Source organism: Sabethes cyaneus, chromosome 2 (assembly GCF_943734655.1).
Source record: "Sabethes cyaneus chromosome 2, idSabCyanKW18_F2, whole genome shotgun sequence".
NCBI lineage: Eukaryota > Metazoa > Arthropoda > Insecta > Diptera > Culicidae > Sabethes > Sabethes cyaneus.
Window position 1 is genome coordinate 193,079,664 of NC_071354.1, and position 13,798 is coordinate 193,093,461.

A 13,798-nucleotide genomic window follows, 5' to 3' on the forward strand; every position below is an offset into this window, starting at 1 on the left:
GTATGCTCGGAGGGCCTTAGCTCTGATTCTTTTCAATTGACGTAGCTTCCCATTCGACCATGGAGGCTTTCGTGGAGGCAGACGAGGAGGTACTGCGATATTAATGCATTCGCTTATCATCTAATCATAGAGTGCCGCAGCGTTGTCAACATCAGTATAGTGCTCAAGCGCACCCCAGTCAATTCGTGACAAAAGATCGCGTAACAACCCAATGTTTGTTCTGCGGTAGTCCAGTTCATTTGGATCATGTGTGTCAATAAATTGTACTGGTCGACGAGCAATTATTTCCACACAAAGGGCGGGATGGAAAGGATCAAGAGCAACAATAGCTTCCGGTGTTTCCGAGATGTGGCAACTAGGGCAGCAGTCCTCGTTTACAAATACAAGGTCCAAACACCGCGACTGATGGTTGCAAATAGAGTTTAATTGTCTAAGTCCCAAAAACGCCATTCCATCCAGCAACATGCGGCTTTTGACATAATTGATAATTTAGACAGATTATGTTGTTAACCTCCTTCTCCACCACGCGCTCATCAGGTTTTCCTCTTCATCCCTACGGTGTATATACTTTACGGGATTTGTGTCATTGGAAATCGGGGTTGGTTACCCGAGTTCGTATACCGACAGGGAAGGAGGCATTCATGCTTCTGATGAGTGTTGGCAAAAAGAACAGCCTTGCCAGCCATGATCGTCTCTCTCCAGGTTAGGGGCGGCTCACGACGGTGATTCCACTGCAGGGGGAACCGTCGTTTCCGTACCAGGTATGTTGCTGAATCCCATGTTAGGGACTTATGAAACCCTGTGTCACGCCAACTATACCCAAGACGGTAACTCTGTCCGCGTGACTAGGCATCACAGTCCCAGTAATGCTTAAAAAACTTATGCTAGGAGAAATTCAGGATAGGAACTTCAACGGAAGAATCGATATGGACCCAGGCAAAAGAAAAAAGGGCGGCGATTAATGGAAACTAGGTACTTGGAATGTCAGGACTCTACTTGAACCGGCACGCGCGGGTATCCTGGCAAGAGAGCTGAAAAAGATGAAGGTCGAGGTTGCAACCATCGAGGAAGTGCGACGGCCAACGATGGGAGAACGCCAATTCCGCGCAGTAGATCCTATTGCGGGCACGACATACAAGTATTCACATCTACTACAGTGGTGGCTATAAAGCAGAGCATGGAGTCGGATTCGTATTACATGGAAAACAAATGAAGCGTGTCATTAGGTGGAGGCCTATCAATGATCATCTATGCGTGTTGACTATTAAGGGAAAATTCTTTAGCTACAGTCCGATAAATGTGTACGCACCGATTAATGACAAACTCGATGACGTGAAAGAGGAGTTTTATGATCTTCTCGAAAGGACAAAATCAACTTCGCTGCAGCCAGAGGAATGGTTATCTGTAGTACCTATTTTGAACGATGGAACAGTCGGAAGCACACCTGGAAACATCCTAATGGAGAGGCTTGCTCTCAGATCGACCACGTTCTGGTTGATGGCCGACATTTTTCTGATCTCGCAGCCGTGCGATACTTCTAAGGACCAAACGTCGACTCGGATCACTATCTCGTAGTAAGCAAGATCCGTGACCGGTTGTCCAAGGTATTCAAATCGAAACCATCGAGGAAGATAGGCCCGCCCAGTTAGCTCCGGTTTAACAAGCCAGTCACCGCAGGTTCGAAACTCGACTCGAAACTCGGCGGTGTCGCTATTGAGTCAGTAGGATCTTGACACTATCCACGTAGCTTTCATGTTTTCTAATAACCAGCTGCAAAGTCTGTCGAAAGAAGGGTTAAGTTCTTAAAGAATGTTTATACCCATGGATTTGCTTTTTGAGGAAGATAGGACTGAACATTTGGCGGTTATCAGCGGAAGGAATTGCTGCAGAGCAATTACTGATGAGCAGATCGGTGAACAACTCGGAGAGAACCTGAACGAACAGTGGAGGCGCATCCGCGACGCGATCAGTACTACAGCGCGAAAAGTGTTGGGCACTACTGCTGTATGCAATTTTCAGTTATTGGTTTGTCGCAGAGTGCCAGCGAGTAACTGATAAGAAGAATCGAGCCAGAAGTCACATATTGGCTGCAACTGTGACACGCCAGAGCAGAGAACGAAATACCGAGATGCTAGAGCTGCCGAAAAGAGACTTCACCTTCGTAAGAAACATCAGCACTGGGATCGCGTTCTTGCGCAGGCGGAGAATTGCTTCGAGAGGCACGATACGAGAAGCTTCTTTAAAACGATCAGCGGAATCAGGAACCGGACCGTGCCAACTCCTGTTATGTGCAACGACAAGAAGGGCAACCTGATTACCGGAAAATCACAGGTGGCTAGGTGTTGGAAACAACATTTCGATGCATTGTTGAATGGAGAACAAGATGAAGCGCTCAACAGAATAATGATTGAGGATGATGGACAGTCTGTGAATTCACCAATTTTCGACGAGGTTAGCAAAGTAGCGAGAGAGCTGGAAAACGGCAAAGCAGCTGGAAAGGACGGCATCTCCACCGAACTTTTGAATATCGGGAGCGAACAGTTGTATAGGGTAATCCATCAGGTTATACTAAAGGTATGGACTGAAGAGGAATTACCTACGGACTGGTTGGAAGATCTCATATGCCCTATTTACAAAAAGGGCCATCAACTCGAATGCAGCAATTTTCGAGACATCACTCTCCTCAATTCTGCATACAAAATTCTCTTCCGCCTCCTGTTTCTCAGACAGATCCTCGATAAATTCCGGGAATTCAATTTGCAAATTCACCGTTTGTTTTTAGACTTCAAGGCGGCGTACAAATCAGTTGAACGAAATGAGCTGTGGCAGATAATGCTTGAACGTGGTTTTCCAACAAAACTGATTAAGCTGATACATGCTACCCTTGATGGTTCAATCAATATCAAGCGTCAGGAGACATCGGACTCGTTTGTGACGTTAGATAGTTTGAAACAAGGTGACGGACTATCGAATTTGCTGTTCAAAATTGCATTGGAAGGTACTATTCGAAGGGCAGGTGTGCAGAGAAGCGCTACCATCATCATGAAATCTCCTGCTCCTTCTTAAATGCTCCTAGGGTACGCGGACGACATCGATATCATCGGTGCTAACCGTAGAACTGTGGAAGAAGCGTACGCGCATCTTAAGGAGGAAGCGTCGTGGATGGGACTTATCATAAATTCTACCAAAACAAAGTATATGGTGGCTGGTAGAGAGAGCTCTTCGAGTGTTGGAACTACAGTGGTAATAGATGGATATACTTTTGAAGTGGTCGACGAATTTGTTTACCTTGGTACGTTAGTGACATGTGACAACGTTGTGAGCCGTGAAGTAAAAACGCGGATAGTGGCTGCCAACTGAGGTCTCGTAGCCTACAACCCCGTACAAAACTCAGCGCTCTATAAGACTAATTCTTCCGGTGGTACTTTACGGACACTAAGCGTGGACGTTGAAAGAGGGCGACCCACGAGCGTGTTTTCGAGCGTAAGATCCTGCGATCAATTCTTGGCGGCATGTAAATCGAAGGAGTGCGGCGCAGCTGCATAAATCATGAAATATACCAAGTATACAAAGATGCGGATATTGTGAAGCGTTTAAAACACTGTACGCTATAATGGGCTGGTCACGTAGCAAGGATGCAGGATGAGAGATCAGTGAAAACAATATTTAGCAGAGAACCCGACAGGAGCCGACGACTTCGAAGCAGACCCCGTACCCGTTGAATGAGCGCTGTTGACGAGGATGCTAGAGCAGCGGTGTTAGGGGTGACTGCAGAGCGGCAGTCCAAGATCGAGAAATTCTATTTTTGATTAGGTCGCTAAAATGAAATCTATTTTTTTATCAATATTAATGTCGATCAAATTGATAATTTACAATTATAACTAACTCAATCTTTTGCTAGTGGCTTTCAAATGGTATAGCGAATACAGTTGTATCTTTCGAATTTTTTTTATACGGATCATATAAATATTCGCTGGCCAGCGAAATTTGCATTCACCCGGAGATCCGGATAACTGTATAAACACGGAGCAACAAAAGAAGAAGCAGAACCTCTGGCCAGTCGAATGTTGTTATTCATAGTTTCAATGTCGTTGACCCAAATTGCCGAAATTGTTGATGCCGCTCCTGCCCACCTGAGTTAATTCATTAATCATCGACAAACGATAAGGCGATAACATTGACAATGATCAGTTCTGCTACATTCTGCTAGGTAGAGTAAACTTTTCTGTCATCACATAATTGTATATTTCAAAAGTACTAACGGATTCGTTTGGCTAAATTTGATATACATCTCTCTGAGTGGAGTGAAAACAATGAAACATGGAAATGTCGGCACCAATTAAAACCATCAAAAGCGGACCGCACATCGGAAAAAACTCAGATTATCCCGCGCGATTATTCTACTTGTACTTCCATTAAAACGATTCAATTTTGTCTCAAAATTTCAATGTCAAAAAATATTTGATTTATTTTATTTTATTTTTACGTATCTTATTAGAACAGTAATTAATTTATTTTACTGCTCTCAATGCAGCAAAGGATTACCCATTTAGCAAGTGTTCTAATATATTCAAACATTAACATTTGATTCATTCAACCGTGAACCAGCCTAACGCAGTGCATTGAGCTCATAATGGAAACCAAAAAGTAGTAACATTCTGCGAAAAAATACGAAGCAAATGATCTCATTCTGTTCCCGTCCCGTTCGGCAAAAGTTTGCCCCTTCCCCAAGGAGCTCGTAGGTAATGTCAGTCCACCAAATTAAAGTGACCGCCCAGCAAGCACGTTCCCATCACTCCCGGATATTACTCGAGAATCAATGAACTGCAAAGGGGAGCAGCCGGTCAGCCGACAATCTACAACGGATAAAAAACTCTGATATAGTGACTGTTCAAATATCTCCTCAAGACCCGAATCCAACCAGTCGTGACGGTCCGTTCAACCACCACTACTATAGCACCGTGCCGTCGTCGTGCCTCCTTCTTAAAAGCACTTGTTCATGTTCCTTGAAAAAAAATGGTCTGAAGGCAGGTCGAGTTGGGTGTTACCGGAATTCACTTGATCAATGCACGAGGATGATGGGGATCGGGATGAGATTGCTTAAAATTGGGCCAAAGTCTTCAGACAGACAGATTACGTAATTACACCCGAATCACCCGGTACGGCGCTAGATGGATCCCATTTATAGGCGGATCTAGACGCAATTAGGAAACAATTTCAGTACATGACAATTCCGCTTCCTACCGTAACGCGGTAACGATCGCACGTGTGTTCAGTTAGAACGGATGGTTGGGATGAAATTTATGAGGCAGGAATATTGATTCATACGAAACATTTCATTGTCTAATTATGCTTCTTACCAACTTTTAATCATGATGACTAATATTTTCCGTTTGCGATTTACTATTATTTTAAATGCTTCAGCATAAAATTATCGTTAATTGAAATTCAACAAAAAGGAACAGGACTCGAATGAACCTCAGTTTTATTTCAATTTATTCAGTTCGTCTATAACTTTTGTGCTAATAGAAAATTGAAACTCGCAAAAACGGTAGTTAGTTTTTGCCGATACGGTTTGTAGCCCATAAGAAATTTTAACAATTATATGACTGCTAACTGGTTTACAAAAGAATGAGAGTCACTAACGTGTCCAGGCATAAACAAAATGTGGGACACCCGACCTTTCAGAAGAATGTTTTGGTCTGGAAAAACGGAGTAATCGTATGATAGCAACTCTATTATAAATACCGAAATATAAATAAAATACCGGCCGATTAGGTTGAAAACTCGAGACCTTCAGATGCACCTAAATTTAAATACAAAATAAAGCAAAGCTATGGGTATAAATCCTTCAAAACTTGACCCTTCTTTATCGACAGACACAAAATTTTACTTTAAATTTAAATTAACATTTTTCATCTCATTCTCTTAAATTTTTGTTTCGGTTTTTCCTTTCCTGTACCGTTTTCTTGGCTTTTATTGTTAATTTCCATCCGTTTTTCCTCTTTTTCTATCGTTTCCTATATTTTTATCCCGTGTTTCATTTATCCATTTTCCTCCGTTTCCTGTTGCATTTTTTCTTTTCCTTTCTTTTAGCCCTATTTTTATGCTCTTCGCACGACTTTTGTTATTTTCTTTTCAATTTTTAGTTTGTTTTCTTCTACTTTTCCCTTTTTTCCGCTTCTAATTTTCGTATTTTGCTAACTTTTTTAGTCTTCTTTCCTTCTCGTTTTTCTTCTTCTTTGACATTTAGCTATCTTTGATGCTCTATTTTTTCATATTTTCTGATACTCTTATTCTGTTTTTTGGTCCCTTTTTTCCCTTTCCTCTTCGGTTTTCAATTTTTTATCTCCCGTTTTTCTCCTCCGTTTTACCCTTTTTAGTTTTTTTCCTGTTTTTCTTTTCTTCTTTTGTCCGTTGCTTTTTCCGTATGATCTCTTTTTCCCGTTTTCCTCACTTTTGCTATCGGTTTTATTTTTCTCTCTCGTTATTTTTCTTTTCTCTTTGGGTTTATTTTGTTCCGTAATCCCTTTCCTTTTGTTTGTTTCGTCTCGGTTTTTCTCGTTTTTCATTTTTCTAGTAGCTGTTTCCACTTTCTCTATTCCTTTTCTCTTCTTTTCCTGTTTTGTTTTTTGCCCTTTTCCTGAGACCTGAATTTCCTTTGTTTCGTATTTCGTCCCTCTTCTTCTGTTTTTACCTTTGTTATACTATAACAAAGGTTTAAAAATTGGTCGAAAAACACGAAATGGATCCGAGGCCCGGAGGGCCAAGTCACATATACCAATCGATAGGGTTCGACGATTTGAGCAATGTCTGTGTGTGTGTGTGTGTGTGTATGTATGTAATGATTTTTTCTATCGCCTGTTTCTCAGAGATGGCTGAACCGAATCGTTCGCTATTACTTTTGTTTGAAAGGTATTATTGTCTAGTAGATCACTATTGAGTTGTTTCGTGACACGACGTTTCGTTTAAAAGTTATAGACAAAAATGTGAAAAATACGTGACACGGGTTTCTACAGAACTACACGACCGATTACAACGATCTTAGCATCAAATGAAAGCCCTTATTAAAGCTAAATTATTCAGGATTTTTTAATTGAAAACAAACAAGTAGTTTAAAAGTTATGCTTAAAAAATCTGTTTTGACAAGGTAATAATTATCGCCTGTTTCTCAGAGATGGCCAAACCGATTTACCCGCTACTAGTTTCATTTGGCAGGTAATATAGCCGGATAGATCACTATTGAATGGTTTTTTGATTGGATGTTTAATTTGAAAGTTATGAGTATTTGAATACACCACACCAAAATTAACAATAATTTATAATGATTTTAACCAAGATAATTTACCTAATTTCAATTATTGTAATATCAAACGAGAGGTTTTGACACTACGAATATATATGCAAAATTTCATAAGAATTGGTGGTACCGGTCAAAAGATATTAACCCTCGAACACTCGCGTCTACTTTTGTAACACAGTTACTCGCGCGCACAATAGCCTCAAACCAAAGAAAACGTGCGTACTAGAGTTTTGACTGGGAAAACTTGGTTTTAGGTTTATCCAACCTTTAGAAGAGTTTCTTGAAATTAAAAGCTCTATCGTCTGGTAGAATTTGAATTTTGATTAATCCCCCTAAAAGTGAAATAAATAAATTTATTTTTCTTCACTGTCAATATAACACATTGATGTGTTCTGCAAAGTTATAGAGCATATTATTACAAGAAATTTTACTAAAGACTGTAACCTTCTATCTCTGCAGTGAAGATAGAAAAATCTTATTATTGTATATGAATATGTAAAATCAGGTTTTATATTTTTGCTCTTTTTGTAATTGTTGTATGACTTTTTCATGTATTACAAAGTTGTACAAATGATAAAAATAAACAACTTTGCTGAATATAGTATACCTCTATGTTTGCTTGTTTAGGAACTGTAGAACTTTGATTATAAAAAATACCTTAATTTTGACTACGAATTACTCGACTACCAGCAGACGGATACATTTTAAACATTTTACATTGGCTAGTTTTGCTGCATACAGACACCATTTTTCCGTATGAAGAAACGAGAGAAAATTCCAGTTGGGGTCAATTGCGGTACACCTCGCATGCTGATTCTGCTTCGATTCTGTGATGTCGGTTTATGCTGATCTATTTTCCCAACAATTTAAATTATTAATGCATTGAATAATTATGATATTTTGCTCAGAATAAGTTTATTGAACAATATACGTTAGTTAAACAACGATTTGTAATCTTATAGCAATATGGCGTTGGAAAACCTACACGTGTTGTACAAAATACAACAGCGTGAGTAACCGAAGGTTAATAAAAATTGACGAAAATTATTCAAGAAAACTCTATTGATGTGAATCAAATAGAATGGCATTACAGGAAATTATTTATAGTTCAAAAACCTATACACTAGACCTTTACAAGGCAATGGATATGTTAAATAATAAGATTTCCTCTTACAACTTACTTTTATTTTCACTTCTCAGATTAATAACAACTTACTTATCCTTACTCAGCAATTTCATGAAAAAAGGATCTATCAAAATTTAAAAGTGTTCCTATTTTGTTCAAATTTTGTAAACGTATTCAATTTTCAAAAATTTTATGTAAACAAACGCATTACGCAACGTTAACCAATAGATGAATTATGTTCCGAAAACGTGTCGATTTCTATCTCAAATACCAAGTAAGACCGTATAACAAAGGTTCCTTTCACCACTAGGTGGATTAAATCGGTTTTTCCCTTTTTTCCTGTCTCGTTTTTGACATTTCGCTTTTTAACTTCTTTTGTATTCCGTTTTTCGTTTGCTTGTCACACGTTTTTTTCGTTCATTTGTTCCGTTCTTTCTCTCATTATGTGCTGCGAAAAACAAAAAAAGAGATAACGGTACATAAAACAAAAAAAGAGAGCAACATAAGCAAAAACGGAAGAAGAAAGACGATGAACGGAACAGAAAAAAACGAGAGGAAAATTAGGACTGAAAAGGACAAAAAATGGGAGAGAAAAATTTTAAAAAGAAGAAACTACAAGCAGAAAAATGGGAAAACATCACAAAAAAGAGGGAAAACGAGATAAAAAATGGAAAACGGATCGGAAAAGAAAGGAAACGAAAATAGAAAAGAAGAATGAAACGAGAGATAACGTGTGTGTGTTTGTGTGCGTGTGTGTATGTGTGTGTGTGTGTGTGTGTGTGTGTGTGTGTGTGTGAGAGAGAGAGAGATAGTTCAAAACTGAAAACAGAAAAGGAAAAAGAAACGAGAAAAACTGGAAGCGGGAAAAAATTACAAAAATGAGGAAAACAAGACTAAAATTAAGAAAAAATGGGACAGAAAACGAATAAAAATGGAACAATGAAACGAAAAACAAGGGACAGAAAAATGAAAAGGGAACAAGGGAAAAAATGAAATAAAAAGAGAAAAACCGCAAGGAAACAGTAGAAAAGTGAGAGAAAATCAAGAAAATGGTACATAAAAGAAGAAAGAACGAGACAGAAAGTAGAAAAAAAGGGACTGGAAAGAGGAACAAAAATTTAGAAAGAAAAAAAGGAACAGAAAAGAGGTCAAAAGTAATGTAATGTAATTCCTCATTTTAAGAAAAATTTGTGTCCATGTCCAATGCGAAGCTCAATTTAAAGTCTAATTTAATTCAAATTTTATGTCAAATTTAAACTCTGATTTCAAGTCCAATTTCTAGTACTACACTAGAATCTCGTTTTACGTCCGTTCATTTTACGTGATTTCGTTTTACGTCACTTTTTTTACGTCCAAATTTTGAATTAACGTCCTCTCGTTTTACGTCCAAAATTTGAATTAACGTCCACTTTTTTTACGTCCAAAACTTGAATTAACGTCCTCTCGTTTTACGTCCGAAATTTGAATTAACGTCCTTTCGTTTTAATTCCGTAATTTGAATTAACGTCTTCGGGAAAGTTCCTTAAATGACATCGTCTTCAAGATGGTATGGAAAATAGCGCAGAATTGACTCACTACGTGGCGCTAGAGTATATGTAGCTTTCTTATACAAGCTCTACCTGGCGTTGCTGACTATTTAGAAAGTTACGGTCTTCGGGAAGGTTACTCAAATGACTGCCGCCTTTAAGATGGTATGGAAAATAGCGCAGAATTGACTCACTACGTGGCGCTAGCGTATATGTAGCTTTCTTATACAAGCTGTATCTTGCGCTGCTGGCTATCTAGAAAGTTCCAAGTTTAATCTCAAATCTAATTTAAACCCAGTTTACGTTTAATTTCAAACCCAATTCCATGTCCTATTTCAGCTTGAATTTCAAATCTATTTTCACATTCAATTTCAAATCTAGTCAAAATCCTATTTTAAGTGAAATTTTAAGTCGAATCTCAAATTAAAACTTCAATAGGCTTTTAAATCCGTCTTCACGTCTAATTCCAAGTAAAACGTCTTGTCCAAATTACTTCAAATTGAAGTTCAATTTCAAATCCAATATCAAGTTCAATTTGACATAAAGCTTCTAGCCCAAATTAGTCCAAATTTAAGTCTAATTTAATACCCTATGTCAAGTCCGATTGCGTCTAATTTATGTACCGATTTCAACTGTAATTTTAAATCTAATTGCAACCAAAAGTCCAGAGCTTTCAATCTGCCCGGCCGTCATTTTTGGTGATAAGATAATTCTATGGAATCTCGATTTTCCTTGCCAAAACATTTTTATAAAAGGCTGGGTACTTTACCTTTTGTTCACATCTGAGCACGTCAGTGGTTAACAGCAATTGTGGTTTGAATGTTGTACTTTGCCCCTCATGGAGTTGAAAGATCACACCTTCATTAGTTCACTGACGAGCGAAAAAATTCCCATTGGTTCCCATTAATTAAACACTCAAACCAGCTAGGTACCCTGTCCAATGACAAAAACAGAATGATACGTCTGATTTGGCATCTGTCACGCATGGGAATGGATGAGCAAACTGAAACGACCTTGAAACCAATATGAGATGGGATTGGGTTGGGAATTGTACTTTTGGGCCACGCAATTTTCGCTTGAAATGATGACTGAGTGAAGCCCCTAATGTTTGTAGCAAAGAAAAAAAACCGGCTTAATCAACTAGCTTTGGTGTAAATGTCTAACGAGAGTCATGTTGTGATTTTTTGCAATCTTACCTACTGTTAATAACGATAAAAAAGAAGTAGTTATTTCTGCTTGATTGCCTTGCTAACTTTGTCTGCGAAATATGAAATTGTCTTAATAATTGTTTCAAAGTCATTTCCCAAAAATACCGTTGATATTTCGGTTTTCGGCGAGTTATTTTTGAACCAAAGTTGATTTGTTTACACTCATATCCAACCTTGAATGCTACGCTCTTGAAAAAAAGGCAATCGTGACAGTCAAATTATCACGGAGTAAAGTTGCATGCCAGCCAGCCAGCCAGCCAGAGCGGTAGGTAGCGCATCTATCATTACATGCACATTAGCTAACCGCAGCAGGTGACAACAATTTGATGCCCGAGATGCCGCAAGGTTAAAGTTATAGTTGATTTCGTAACTTCGTATCGCATTGCAATTGTGTCAATCACTGAAATGTGCAATTCTGCGACATGCGATGCGCAGAGAATGATGATCGGACGCGGTTCACTTACAATGCATGCAGTATCGATTGATATTGAGCATGATTTTACACGATCCTGCGGTAATTTTTCTTATGATATCAATCTCCAATGTGAACCACTGTTAAGGTCCGTTTGTGGCAACAAAGCAATTGAAGGTTATTTTTATTGAAAAGTAAGACATTTCGTAGCAGTTTTAAATGATAATAGATAAGTTACATTCATATTGTTGTTTCGAATTTAAAATCATCTATTTTTGTAATTCACGAGAAATCTCGTGATTCATGGGAATCTACTTCGAGATTGTATGTATTATCGTAAGCATTCAATTAATTTTTTTTCATGCGACTTAAGCCATTTATCAAATCTCTATCATGTTACACATACCTTGTAAAACTTGCTTCTCCTTGTTGCTGCTGCCAATCAAGCCTCACTTTGCGTAAAGCTGCGGAGAACAGTATGAGCAATCAAATGTTATGATGAAATTTGCCGTATCAATAGAAATATTGCGTTTACCGCTGCTTACCAAGCTCTGTTCCTACATTAATGACTAATATTTGTCGAGAGCAAACTAGAGCTTCGATTTCAGGGTCGAGCTATTATGCGTGCCCCGCTATCCGAGCTGTCTCGTATGTTTGCTTATGCGTTGATCTTTGAGTGATGGTTCTTTGCTTCCTACTAGTTCACGCATTCCGTTAGAAACACGGGTTGACGTTTTAAGTGATGGTTATTTCCTGACATTTTTTTTTGGTTAATCAAATATACCTCGATTCTACTAATTACAACCTAGCACGACGTGATGTTGGTGAATAGATTACAACGGCTCTGACAAGATTAACCATGCGCGTCGTTTCGAAGTCAACAGTGCTGTTCAAATAGTATCATATCATATCATATCCTTTGGAGAATAAATTTTGAGAATAATTAATGTTCTTTCCAGGAACGTGTTTCAGGAAGTCGTTCTCGTTCAGGGCGAAGGATTTCAAACAGATATGGCGATTTATAGAATGGCATAGTAAATGGACTTATCAACGAAAACAATATTTTAAAAATTCAAGGTGTCGTATTTCACCAGCAAACACTAGGGGTAGTTTTCTGATTTTCTCAGGTAATATTTTTCCTGGAATGCTCTTAAAATTTGCTTCCGTGTTCACAAAAACAGAAAACCTTGATTTTTTTCAATATTTTTGACAAATTTGAAAAATGCCTTGGTCAAATATGAATATTTAATAGAAAACGGCAGAATGTTTCGTTGCACGTCAATATTTGCCATTTGACAATTTGTAAAATCTTGAGTCTGGGTATGAATTCTACTCTACGACCAGGAAACATTTACCTAAAACGTGATTTTGATTAGCTGTGAACAGTGAACGGAATTTTTGCTTCAAACGAAAAAACTGCTTTTGAAATTTACAGAATCAATGACGACTCATTTCTCCTTAAACGAAATTGTTAAAAGCTGTGTGAATCAATTAGTGGCGATACAGCGATGGGTATCGCTGGAATTTTAGGTAAATTAACCATTAGTGGACACCTCAGTGCTTGAGTTGTCTTCTTCTATGAATTATTTTGAACTGGTAATGCTAAGCACCCAACCGATGGCATTTACTTTCTATTAAACTTTAAAAAACATCAATTTATATTGCAAATTTCTATATTTTGCATACTTTTTCAAACACGTTGGAATGATTGTTAACCTTTTATGGACTCGAGCGGGTCCATTATAGGTAGGTGTTTGATCATTTCAATCAAGTACAGGCTCAGATATCGTAAACTGCTTCATCTATCCCGATAAATACCTTACTTATCCATATCGGCACACGATGTGTTGTCTTAAAATATCATCGATCATCATCATCGGTGACATATTGAAATACTTGACTCTTCTTTTGTAAACCCAATATATTGGTAGCGAAAGTAATCAAACATTGCTTTTTCATCAGTATAAAGAACGGCATAATATCACTAAGCTACGCGCGCGAGACCGTTATATCATCGTGAGTTTAGTGCCATCGACAACGAGACCTATCCGAATTCGAAGGTCGCCCGCACGAAACAGCACGACTTCTCTCATAGAATCGAATGCATGGTAATAAAAGCAAAAATTGTCCTTCCCCGATCATACCGCCACGCACTAACCATATTACGAACTATATTAGTATACTTTCATACTGATAGGTGATACAAACATAAAAAATAAAATA